Genomic DNA, 13,650 nt, shown 5'->3' with positions numbered 1-13,650 from the left:
GTCTGAGAATATGCGCACCAATAATGGCGCATTGTTAATAACTTATAAATAATTATAGATGAAACAAAAGAAAAGAGAAGTTCCTGCCATAGTTTCTGTGCGGACGCGCTTTAAAACAGTGGCAGGATAGAGTCAATGTAAAATAATAGCAAAGCGTGCTAAACTGGTTCGCTCGAGAATAACTTCGATCTCTTTAACGTGCACAGTCATCTTATAGGACAAGGAGTCATTTGCGTTTCGACTCCATGCAAATGCTACATTTGCGTTAGCGTTCAATGGCTGGTTCAGTAACCGGCTCTTAATCACTGAGACCCCACGGCGGTTGCTTTGGCTTATTTAAACCAGGTTTGGAAGGATTAAAGTTCCGCCATTTTTTGCAATGTTCTCCAACACAATTTCACGCCGTTAATTGACTCTCGCTCCAAATAGAATGGTGTTTTAGGCCTCTGTGCACTTTAGAGAGGAAAAATGAACCAATTCTTTGCTCAACTTTGTTTATTTAGCCGATAAGACGGAGAATCAAAGCCGAATTCACAGAGAGCAAGCCATTTGACAATTATCCTTTCTGAAAGAGAGGAAATAAATATTAAACTTTATTATTAACTTCAAATGAAAGCTTATAAATGAATCACATCTTCAAGTTTTTGATGCAACACAATATTCAATGGTTTTGTCTAGTTCTAAGCGTTATATGAGAGAGAGAGAGAGAGAGAGAGAGATTTTAATGGCAACAGGAGATGTCTGCCTGGTGGTAAGCCTAGCATGCTACTCCTGATGAGGGTTGAGGGATGAAGGTGACAGAGTGTGGGAGGGGAAGGGGAAATAAATGAGAAAAAAGAGAATGAGAGAGAGAGCATGACATTGTAGTTTACGACAATGCTTAACAAGACTCCATTAGCTGTCGAATATGCTGAAAACAAAACTGTGGTTACCTTTTATGAGCACGTTAGACATATTTGTTGATAAGGAAGAATCTCAAAATTCGAAACTGTCCACCTAACAGCTTGAATAAGCTCATGACGAGGTACGTACTTCTGCATTGCTGATTGAATATATTACCTTTATTGAGCGTTTCATGAAACAAGCCTAACGGACGAATTCGGAAAGAATACAATTGTACTAAGACTCAAATAATTTTGAAAACTTGTGGTCATTTTCTTGGCAAAGCAATGTTATTATATATGTGATATTTTTCCGTACCAGCACTATGCTACACGTAGCACACATTTTTCTATACGTTGCGCTTGCCAAAATGCTGCAAAAGCATGTTATTTAACCTCAGCATTGGTGTGCATTTTATTGGCCCAACGTGTACTGCAATTAGTCTGAATATTACGAATTATCTCTGCGGTTATCGTACCATCTCAGTCTGTTATGTGAAATATATCTGGTCACCCTCGAGTAATCTAGTGGGTATTATAGAAAATCATCCAAGTATACTGAGCGTATAAAGATTTTTGTTTTCGAGAAAAAGACGGAAATGTATTCTCTTTCAATTAGACAAGAATCCTCCTGATCACTTATCCGTATGTTCGATTAACGTTTCCATTGTCTTTGCGGATTAGCATCAAAGTTAGGAACATATCCGTGGTTACCACCGGAGGCTGCGTCACGATGGAGGCGAAACGGGGAGGCGTCTTTAAAAATCCTCATTTGGTGGAAATTATTCCGCAGCCCTCCACAGTGGCTCCTCTTTCTTACTTTCTTTCTTTCTTTCTTTCTTTCTTTCTTTCTTTCTTTCTTTCTTTCTTTCTTTCTTTCTTTCTTTCTTTCTTTCTTTCTTTCTTTCCTTCTTTCTTTCTTTCTTTCTTTCTTTCTTTCTTTCTTTCTTTCTTTCTTTCTTTCTTTCTTTCTTTCTTTCTTTCTTTCAACTTTCACTCCTACCTTCGGTCCTTTCTTTGCGGTGTGGTGCCGATGTCCACAAAACAAGTGTGACAGATACTGCGCCTTTGTACGCTGTGTAGCCAGCCTAGGACACAGGTGCGATAAACACAGCGAGAAACTTATCGAGACGACGCTTAGCACTCTGCAAACGGTGGCCAAGCGCGAAAACAAGGGGGCGTGGCTCGGATCATAAAATAGCGAGCTCTCCTTCCCCGGCACTCGACCCCTTCATCTTCCACACTCCCTTATCCCTGCCCTTTGGCGACGTAGACGGAGAGGTTACAGCACTGTAGAATCTCTCGCAAAAAATATGCACACCTCCAAAGTAGAGGAAGTTAGATTGCGACGACTACCGACAGGTACATATAACACGCCAGCGCGTTTAAACACAATACGCCCCGGGTTCTGCGATCCGAAATGTAAATATTGCGGAAATGACCCAAATGCAGTGCCAGAAATTCAGGGGTGGGAGGCCGCCCTATCCAGCTCTGGACTACAGGCCCCTGACACGCGCGCGGATAGCAGCGGCAGCCGCTGGAGTCCCGGACTAGGGACACCACCTACGAATCTCCCTCCCTTATCTCTGCACAATAAAGTTTTCCAGTCAGTCAGTGGATCAACAGATCACGGGAGCTTTTTCGTTTCTTCGGACTGGAGATAGCCCGTGCAAGTGCTATGTGTGTGCGTCTTTCCTTTGCCTTTTCATTGCTGCCAGCGTAGCTGTGGTTGCTTTTGTTCCTTTTCTCAAGCTGTAACGACTGAATATTTTTCCTTGCGAAATAAACGCAACGTTTTCTTGTTCGTGTGAGTTGCACCGCACCATGGACAAGCCCGTAGTTCCGGACCCACACTTGCCTTAAAGCCTGGCAATTATGTTTTCTTGTGAACCAATTACGATTGCTACCGAATCAGACTGGATGGTAAAAACTGTTATTATGGTCGCTTAATGAATTGTAAGCTTCTATAGCTTGATACTTTGCGTCTGTCGGTGAATACACATAGTCGCTCTGCCGACTCATTTTGCTGGATTCCGGGCTAAATATGTCCAGATATACGTGGCTAAGTACTACCGGCTTTGGTACGGTATCAGTTTGGAGCTGTCTCCAGATTACCTCTTGCTCCTTAGTGAGGTGTCTTTGAGGTGGAGGGTACATTATCCTTGTGAGCCAATAGCGTTGCGTTATATTGTGGTAGGTGTCTAGGTCTTCTATAGTCACCGCCGGCGATCGCATTGCTGCATTAGCTCAGCCGATAGATCCTCGAGGTATGCTGTAGGCTGCCTCAATCCCCAGGTTTAACGAGTGAGCCGGCAGTCAGATCAATTGAACTTTCCTTCTCCCTGTCGGGTAATTCTTCAATTCTTTATGTTTTCCGCGGAGACTGGCGAGACTCTGCCTTTGACAGAATTAGTACTTGCTCATTTCGACTCATTGACCAGGATGTCAGCGGCCGAGTTCGTCATCGCTAGCGCGATCGCTGCCTCTTCGGCTATTTCTAAGAATTGGGTGCGTATGGATGCGTTCACAAAGAGTCGGCCGTCACCGGTGACCGCAGCTATCGCGCAGGCATACGGGTGTTCATCTTCGCAATAGGCGACCGCGTCAACGTATAGTACGCGTTGACCATCGTATTTGGTGGTCAGTCCCTGCGCTCTGGCTTTTTGTCTGCGCTTGGGATGGACAGGATGCGTATTCTTCGGTAAGGATTTATCGCAAGCGTCTTTCTGATGTCTCTCAGGCTGGCACGCGTGATCGGTTTATGCGGCGGCATGTTTTTCTAGAGTCTTCGAATTTCCCTGCCTGAGCTCGTGCGAGCTAACATGAGCACCTGCGATCTCCTATCTGCGAGATTCTATCAGTTTGTCTAGCTTGTTATGCAGGCCTAGTTGCAAAGTCTTTCGGCGGAAGTTTCATGAGGAGCTCTAATGACGTTTTAGAGGCTTTTTGTATAGGTTTTTTGCCCCTTTTCTGTATTCTTCTTTTATCCCTTTTTTGCGTAGCATTTGTATAGCTTTTGTATAGCTGCAAGTAGTAAAGGGCTTAGGTCGGCCTGGTAATGAATAAAGCTATAGGACTAGACGGCTCAAGTCTTTCTTTTACACATTTCCTTTCGCTTGATATTCGGAGCAATAAATTTTTTCATCTCTATTTGTTTATGCGCTGTCACCGTTGTTGTATTCCTAATCATACAGGTTAGCGCATTATTGATGTATTCCCTACTTACCATGTAAATATGTAGTACCAGAAAGCTTACGTAAATGATTTCAGGTAATTGGTAGCAACAGTTTTGTATTATGCACATTTCTTGACTCATTTATTTAATCAATTTACTTGTATTTTTGTCCTTTCCCTTTTAATATTGCTATTTAGATTATTTTACGTGCGCTATTTGTATTTGCGATCTTTGCTTTGGTTTTATTAGTCCGTTGTACGTCATTCAACTATTACTACTTGGAACAAAGCTAGTATCATGGCTGCCAGATTTTCATTTTTCATTACTTCACTAGATTCCAGTACACACATATACAACAAGAACACTTTATGCACTTAAGTTCTACTATTATGTGCGTGAGAAACGAACTTGAAACGTTTGGACTGGCTTTGATCTAGTCGCTGCAGTTTATGCTGGCATAGAAACTAATCTCACCCTGACATCAAATCTGTTTGTTATCTTATAACATCATGCGCAATCTATTCTCTCTGAACTGATTAATTGGGGACAAACAGTAGTGATCCCCAGGTCGTCCGGTGCTTTTTTAACACCCCTCACTTTTTTTGCAATCAGAGTGTAGCTGTTTTATAAAGTTATGTCTTCATTCTCTGTTATTCTCTATAGTCTGCGAAGCTGAGCACGATTCCTTTACCAGTGGCGGTGGGTAGAGTGGTAGGATGCGTGTGACCTGCGGCCAGCTAGGGCAAGTCGCAAGGTCTTAAGTACACATTTGCATAATTGCAAACGTCAGTTAGTTAAAGCAGCTAAAATTCTGCATAGCCATTTAAACTGGCAATTTGATTTCTTTTATTTCCAATGCGTGAAACTTGCACAGCTACATATATTTTAACGCCCATGCACTTTATGCATCGGGAAGGCGATTTTGTGTCTCCATTTCTAGAGCCAAACATCTGTCGAAAGGCACGAATCTGTGCGATCATAATTAGCCGGATAGTTGGAGAATTATCATAGCACGTCGTGGTAGTAAGTTAAGTTTTAGTGTTCACTTCTAAAGGAAACTCATCCCATTATTTATCATTTCTCTTTTGCCTGCATCCACTTGTTGTGGAGCGGTTGTATTTGCTCCGTTTACTTTGTATTAGACTATGGCACACTTTCTACCTAAATGTACTTACACTAGGTGTCAGTGTGCCTCCAGCCTCAGCACCGAAAGATAACTGTATACATTGACATAAACAAAGAATACGATAATGTCACTTTTAAATTTTGTAAAGTGTTTCTAACAAAGAAAGATAAACAATGACTGGTCTTGGAGATAGCATTTAGTTCCGCTTCGGAGAATATGGAGCCTTGGAATCCGTTAGAGTGCGTCTGCACAGAGCAAAAGTCGCGAATGAAGTCGAGAGCTGGGAGAGGGTCATGCACACGTTTGGTATGTCTGTTTGCGTTTTTTTTTGCCCACTTTTTGGGTAGAGCGCCTCATTCCCAGTGATGCCGTTACACGAAAGGCTCTTTAAACAGTAGTGGCTGGCTATCGCACTCTCATGAAACTACCGCGGATCGAAATTGAACGTCCTACCCGGAGTGCCACACTCACCTCCGTGGCGCTGCAGACAAGACCGCACATGCATGCGGCTGGTGAAAAACGATGAACTCTCTCGCGAATTTCTCGCACACTTATGAAAAGGCAGAGGACTCGTAGCTCTCTCGTAACATGAGTAAAAGCAATCGTGCGTTTGCTATGAGCACCTTTATGGCCGATTCTACCACTTCGTAAAAGAAGTGCCACTCATCACTACAACCCTTAAGGTTAGTCCTCTAAAATTATTTCCAATGATTTGCAGAGAGGAAGTTTGCCTGTTCATGAAGTCACTCCTGCTCCGAAATGCTTCGTGGATTGTAGCTATAGCCCCAGTGAGCCGCAGAGAAATGGTAGAGGTTATGAGGCCAGAGTGAAATGCTGGGACAACGCCACAAACCACTATTTTGCACTAAGCTACCGTGTACAGCGAGCGTGAATTCTGTTCGTGTAAATAATCTAGGAGAGTGAGCGCCCACTTATTTGGTAGATATTGACTTTCAGTTAATATAATTCATGAAATGAATTAACGGCTCCGCAAGTTTAAGCAATATCAGCACTCAGCGCAGTTGTTAGCGTACATGTATATCAGTGCGCGCCTGTCTTTCCACTAGTCGTAGCCCGTCTGGAAGCACGTTATACCCTGCTGTATGGATCAGGAAATATATGGAGGCTTACAGGCGTTCGCCTTAACATTGGTTGGGATCATCGTTGACCAAGAAAGATATGAATTAAACATCACTTGGCAGTGCCTGGACTCAAACTTTGCTTTTCTCGCGTAGACAATTTAATGATAAAGAAAATGTCACCCCCCTATTTACCGCTCACAATACGATGTCCACGAACTGTTTCAAAATGAGGCAGAACAGTTTTGTGCGTAGAAATATTTGCCTGGCTAAGAAACCTTTTTAAAATTTGTGCATGACACTGAAGATATTTGACGTTAGCTATCTCTCACCGTCTCACTATAATGCTTGATGTTTAAAGTAGATATCATAGCACTTTCATTGGCTGTCTCTTTGTATTCAGTTCCAGCATAGTATCGTGAAAAAAGCAAACGTTACAGCGGCCACACATTGTAAGCAAGAGTCAATCATTTCCATGGTGTCGACAAACTAATCGTACAACTACCTTGATGTGAGCTGCCACCCGCGACCACACGTACCATACATTTATACCAAGCATTACCCCAAACACATTCCAGGACCGCACATACTAGGCTCTTTTCCGTTCATATTGTAACGGGTAAACTGTAACGGGTAAACTTAAATTGATTGAATGTTTCTTTTTACCTAGCAAGCATCTCGGGGACTACATTTTGTGTCTTCTATTACAGGATATGGAAACAACTGTCCACTGAGCATTTGTCAAACATGGTCGATGCTAGGTCGCAGGTGGCTCTGTTTTGCAGAAGCAGAAGGCAACAGGCGGTCCTTTGTCACCTGTTAGCAGAAGGGAAGTGTATGACAACATCGAAGCCAGGTTTTTGGCTTCAATGAGACAGTATCCCTTTTATACATAGGTTCGGCATTAGGTTCCAATTTGTTTCCGGTGCCACCCGAACAGCCAAAACGGCAATTTCCTAGTCACTACAATCTTTCCGGTTTCTGTCACGTGCGAACATCTCTTTCCACTCTTATAGTCCGTAAAGCCACCATATAAAGGTCACCAGAAGTCCTTTCCGAGTTAACTCTTCGTATCCGCGCATTAAAAGTTTCCAGAACGCTTTAGTAGAAGTAGCATCTGCATTCATCTACCTGATTTCGCCGGCAAAGTGGCCGCTGCGTCGATGTTTTCAGGATGTATTCCATGTTTCCAGCCTTGTTCCTTTTTACGCAGCACACTGTGCAATTTTCCGGATCCACATCCTGAATTGCAAAAAAAAAGTTAAGCATTTCTCGGAACGATTAGGACGAGATTAAGTGGCACGAGAAGGGGATGCCAACATTTTTTGATGACAACTTGTTTCTTGACGACCACTATTTTTACTTGAATGAAAATCAACAAACACATACATTAAGAAGTATTTTGTGAAAAACAACGCACTTTGATTCTGTTCATTGCAGTTGTTAAGTTTATTAGATTTTTTTACTGCCTCCTGTCAACAATCCCTTTACGCACCGGAAGACAAGAAGTTATGAGTCGCCTACTAACAAAGGCGAGGCCTAATAACAGGCCCACTAATTGCAAGTGTTCCTCACCATTCCATCACCAAAACGCTGCTTTTTAACGCGGCATAGTTAGAGGTATCGCAACTCAGGAGATTCGGTGTCAACGTCGGTGGCGGTGTTATGGGCACAAATTTCGAAGCATGCTTTGAGCATGTTGCTGAACTTCACTAGTGGTTAATAGAAAACGGAATATAAGCACGGTCAATGTGAGGCATGTAGCAAACACTCAGTAATTACAATTCACACAATAAAACAAAGCGTTAGCGCCATAAGAGCTCGTAATATATGCACAGAATGTCGTTTTGGACTGCGAAATGTCATCCATTTTACTATGACATTAATATATATGCAGAGAAGCAGAAACCAATATTATATAAAATGGAACTTTTGAATTCATGGACATCGGTTTTGCAGCTATGAAATGTGCAGTATGTCTCCGAAGAGAGGTCTGAAGAGAGGCAAGTGGAAATGAAAGAAGTAAGGGAGAAAGAAATGCTGTTGTTAAGAGCTTAATAATTTCTCAAGTTTATGATTTCCTAAATGGGAAGAAACTTTGTGTCAGTTGATGAAACAGCCTAGTTAAAACTATTTTTTATAGATGGCACACAGATACCTAAGTATATCTATAATATATTTGAGTTATGAACAAATAACTTTGGTGTTCTTTTTTTACAGCTGCCATCACAAACTTTCTCACCATAGTTCTAAAGTTCAACCTTCTGGTACATGTCTTATTTCTGCAGGAACTGTGAGATACCACCAGATATTGCTATTCACATATGAATAGGAATATCCTACGCCTCCTGTGCGTTTAAATCATTACATTTAATGTTTTGCCTACAGTTCCTGCTGGTATCCGAATCCGATTTTGAAAATATTTGGCCTGTATTGTTGAAAATAATTGGGAGTTAAGAGTCCAATGTTCCAAGATGCTTGTTATGAAAATTTGACATCAGTGGTCTAAGTTCCAAAGCGTAGCAAAGTCTGCTTGTGAAGGTAGCCTCGCGCTCAAAATGAGTATCAAGGAATTTCAAATCAGACCAATACAATGCATTAATTATATATATATCGCTGGCAACTGCAAACTATTGGAACATTCTGAAGATGAAAGGAATTGTGTGAACTTCCATTGCGTATGAAGGCTTTCCATCTGTGCGTCTTTTTGGTGCTTATGACAAATAGGTCAGAATAACTTAAATATCAATGGGGAGCTTATTTGAACACTTAGAAAAGTCTGGAAGCACGCAGCCAACAGAATATCTGCACTTTTTTTATTATTATTGTGAAGTTACACAACATGTGCGAAAATGCTTCCTTAAACTCTCGCCAGACAATGTACGAAATTTCTGGGCGCAGATGTCTTGAATGAATGTACGGAAAAGGGACGGATTTATTTACATAACGTTCAAGACAACAGTGGAACCATATTTTCATCCATAAAACGCACACTGCGGGTTTGCGTACTGAAACACTGAAACCAATGCGTTATGTAGCACAAACAGGTGATATCGTTTAGGAAACACTTTAAAATCACCTTTCTACTAGATAAGAACATTGCCTTAGAGCAGAACACTGAAACCAATGCGTTGTGCAGCACAAACAGGTGATATCGTTTAGCAAAAGCCTTAAAATGGAATTTCTACTAGATAAGAACATTGCCTTAGAGCAGAACATCTGCCCTTGCTGACCCTGCGCCACGCTGACTCTTCATTCCAATGCACGTCGTTGACTCTAGCTACAAACACGGAACCAGTAAAATTATGGCACACATTCATGAGTTTAGGATTGTGCTGTTCAACAAAAAAATTCCTTTTTCCTAATTCAAGCCACTTCAACTTAAACTAGATGCCATGAAGACGTCTGTGTCAAAGCATTTATAGGCTCTGCTCAGTCTTTTTCTCGAGTTGGTAGTATTTTTTGTAGTATTGTTTTCCAGTTCGCGTTTTGTCTTGATGGTGAGGACACGCACGAGAGTGATGTTGATTTACGTAACCAAGCCTAAGTTTTAGGGGAAATGTACATAGTTCGTTGGGTGGGAGAGGCTTTGCCGTCTCTTTTACCCAAATTTGTCGGATAAGATAAGTCATTGAATTGCTATCTAAACTGTGACGCAACCGTCCTATGTGCACTGTTCAGGCTGGTGTCACATCAGTCACCTTCGTACGTCAAGTTAGTCGGCTGGTCATGTTTAGAGCTAATTTGAGATGATTCGAAACAACGAAATACGTTCCTTCAATTCTATGTCATGCACTGTAAGTTTAGGTCCTCCTTCTGACTTAGTTGTAAGAAGCTAGCGTCACACGGCGTTTGCAATTCTCGGAACGAGGATGAAAGGGAGGAAGAAGAGGCACATGCAGGACTTACGTGTCAGAACAGAGTTACGCGCGGTGAAGAATAACGCTAGGCACCGCTGCTAGTGGACAGGCGGCAACGGGGCTGCGGGTGAATGCGCCCCACGTGACATATGACTTGGGTAACCGGACCTGCTTTTCCCGGCTGACTGCTGCTATGTTTTAGTCCCATGTGGTGAGACCTAGGATTAGCCGACTCGGGCATTGCTCCTGGACCCGAGCACATAGCCGGAAGGCTCGTTCGACCCTGCACTGGTCTCAGACGCACCAGGATGTCAGGCGTGTCTGCCGCTACATGCAACCTAATGCCTTTCACGTTTAACGGGCCTCTTCCAAAGGCCTCACCGCCTGCTGGCCCTGACCAAGGAGCACCTGTAAACTTGCTGTTCCTCTTCGTTCCAGCTCACCCTACCAGAAGCGTCTGCTCCGAATCCACTCCACTGCTGTAGCTCCCTGTGATTTCCAATTATCTGTCTGTATTAACTTTAGTCTCTTAGTCACGTCAAGTATCCTCTGTGACCATAAGTGCCCCTTGTTCGGCCCGTCTGGCCGTATGGTTTGTTTCATTAGGCGGCGATTGTCTTCAACCAATGTCCTCACAATATGAGATACTAACCAATCAATCTAAGACGTTTAATGCTTTGCCAGGGCCGGTCTCTCAATGGCATAAAGGAAATCACAAGGTAGTGTTAAGCAATTTCGCATTTTCTATTACGGAAGGTTAGCGCAATCGTAATTGTTTTCTATAAAATCGCCATGCTGCCTTTCGGTCCACAAATTTCGGATTTTTTCTACAATACTTTTTGCCGCGCATAGGTGCTAAGACAGGCTTCATCTTTTTTCCACGCAGTATAGAAATTATAGCGGCGCAATAGTGGGCCTTATTGCTGTCTTTGAGCAACCTGTTTTGGCATCGATTACTTCACTTATTATTATACGAATTCGACATGAGAGTTCAATAAGCCAATTGACCTCCAATATGCGAAACCATGCGGCAAACAAATCGTTCTTGACTTTGTGTAATAGGAAATGCCCTCGACATTTTCTGATGAAACAGGGAAACACTTCTGAACAGGAGAACCTCTAAGGACGCCGCCGAGATCTCGCACATTCTCATGGAATCTTCTAACGATAGGTCGTGGCTCCGAAGTTTATTGATGTATACTGAGGAAAGGTAACCGTACAAAAGTTAATTGCGCTTCTGACTGGTAAACACCATTTACCGCCAGTTTTTGGTTTAAACATTACCATGAAAATTAAATTCCCTTCATGTCTTCATTGAAATGAAATGTGTGACCGCTAGACACAACGCTAACTACTAATAACCCCAATAAATTACTCAGCAGCAAAGCTCTAACGAGTTATCTGCAAAGATGATGGTGAAAATTTGCCTACTAAATTGTAGTTTTTAGCCGTACTGAGTACGTTGCTCTGAGGTGGCTCAAAAGGCAAATGGCAAATTTTGTAAAAAATATCTGCGTATATATCGCAATCGGATTTCTTGCTGTATAGCAAATCTTGCGTGATTAACGTCTGTGTGGCCTGAAAGAATTTTACGGAAGAAAAGCTGTCAAAAGTCAAAGCAATACAGCAATAGAATCGCTCGCTTCCCAGTTGGCTGGAAGAATATAATACCCAAATAATTCTGCCATGAACTTCAGATGCTGTTTTACTCATAAAATTATATTTTCCTTGGCGATCGAATAACATTTAGAACTAGAAACGGACTCGTCAGAGCATAAATCCCAAACGCGGTTGCTCTCGTGCTTAATAAGTTAGGCGAACTTCATCTCAGAGCAAACAAATAAGGAAAAAATGTTAAAAAATGCTATAATAGAAGCTTTCGTATGGTTCGGAAATGGGGCTGTAGTGATGCAGTAAAAGTGACATCCTTCTGGCGCAATTCTCTTTAAGGAAGGTGCTACAACACTTCATATCGCTGCTGACATTCTTCATTGAATTTTAGCTTTCTTGAGTATATCTGATCCTAATTATGTTGTCAAGTACCTTACTACATGTACTTTTTTGATAGCGATCACAAAATATAAAAGGGCGCATTCAAGGAGCACTCATGCCACGTCCATTACTAGAGCACGTGGAGATAAGAGTGGATTCCTGTGTTTTATTCGTCTTTTGCCACCTAAACACTCGTCGATAAAGAGGTAAACAGTAGCATACTCACCACTCCGGCCCAAAAGTTTCCATACTTGTCGGGATTAGGGCTGTAAAATCCTCTGCAAAATTGATCTGGGGCTTTAGGTTTTCTTTTGAATGTTACTTTCTGCTTTGGCGTACAGATCACCGAAATGCTTGTGTCGAAGAAAACTAGAAGTAAAAAAGAGGCAGCTAGAACTTTTATCATTTTAAGCGCTGATCGGTACAAATGTAAGTTAATAACATATGTTTTGAAGACAAAGTACAGGTTGCTCAGCGGTAGTGTGAGCTACACACACCCAGACACTACTATGTAATTGTTAATGACAGTGGTCTTAATATTCGATGCGTGGCAAAATTTTGATTTGTATGTTATTTCTACATTAGCGCCGAGTATTCAAATCTGCCATACAAACGATGGAAGATTTTAAACATAATTGTGAGGGCACATCGAAATATTTTACGATAATTTGTTGAGGTTAATATTGATAAGTGTGCATCGTCATTTCATATATGAAGCTTATGCTGTACTCCCGTCAAGTAATTAGGTCTGTAATAGAAACAGATGGGCGTACTTTTATTAATTCAGAGAAAGCTGCTCAATACGCATTATACTTTCATTAGCACGTAAACTGAAACGGTCTAAGCTCCAGATGTGTACCAAATCCCTGCTTCTGAAGATTGAACAGCGCGTACGAAAGATTAACGTTTGCGTAGAAAGCTTATAGTCAGTGTTTTTTATCAATCGCAAAATACTGGTAGCAAAAATGAGGAATGATTTCAAGATATATTTATTATTGTAGTGCACGCAATTAGCCCCGTTCTAGTTTCTAAGCAGAATGCATGTTTTGCGGTTACAATGCAGACTCGGCCTTCTGGTATGGACTTACCAACAAAACTATATTATACGTGTGAAAGAAAACCCAACGTGGGCGGTTTGAGATATGCCTCTGTCCAGCTGTGAATTAACTGCTCAACAGTTCTTGGTTACGAGAGCGGCGGACTGAGGGCCCGACCAACCCCGCCTCTAGCACGCAAAACATTTTCCCAAATAAATATTTTACCAAACTGAAATTAAGAAGTTGTATAAAAAGCCTAGGCCGTGAATAATGGTTAGTTTATTTTTGTTAATGGCGTTTAATGACCGAAAGCAACTCAGATTATGAGAGACGCCATCAGTGAAGGCTCTAGTGATTTCAACAACCAGGGGCTCTTTTCACCTGCATCGAGAAGCTGCTGCAGCCGCCGGGAATACATTTCGCATACTTCTGTACAGCAGGCAAGTATTTTAACCACTCGACTACCGCGGCGGGACGGCAAGAAAAATGATGCTTGAACA

General features: G+C 42.0%; 1 long non-coding RNA gene across 1 annotated transcript; it reads right to left on the bottom strand.

Moving 5' to 3' along the window:
* Positions 1 to 477: 477 nt before the first annotated feature.
* Positions 478 to 12,663, bottom strand: LOC146181025 (uncharacterized). Its single transcript, XR_014700140.1, has 3 exons — positions 12,340 to 12,663; positions 7,393 to 7,503; positions 478 to 565 (listed from the first exon to the last, which is right to left on the bottom strand). It is a non-coding gene; the product is annotated as an uncharacterized LOC146181025 (long non-coding RNA).
* Positions 12,664 to 13,650: the final 987 nt, after the last annotated feature.

Source organism: Amblyomma maculatum, chromosome 8 (assembly GCF_055883805.1).
Source record: "Amblyomma maculatum isolate TAMU_Amacu chromosome 8, ASM5588380v1, whole genome shotgun sequence".
NCBI lineage: Eukaryota > Metazoa > Arthropoda > Arachnida > Ixodida > Ixodidae > Amblyomma > Amblyomma maculatum.
Note: the sequence above shows the minus strand (reverse complement) of the source record. Positions and strands in the feature narration are given on the sequence as shown.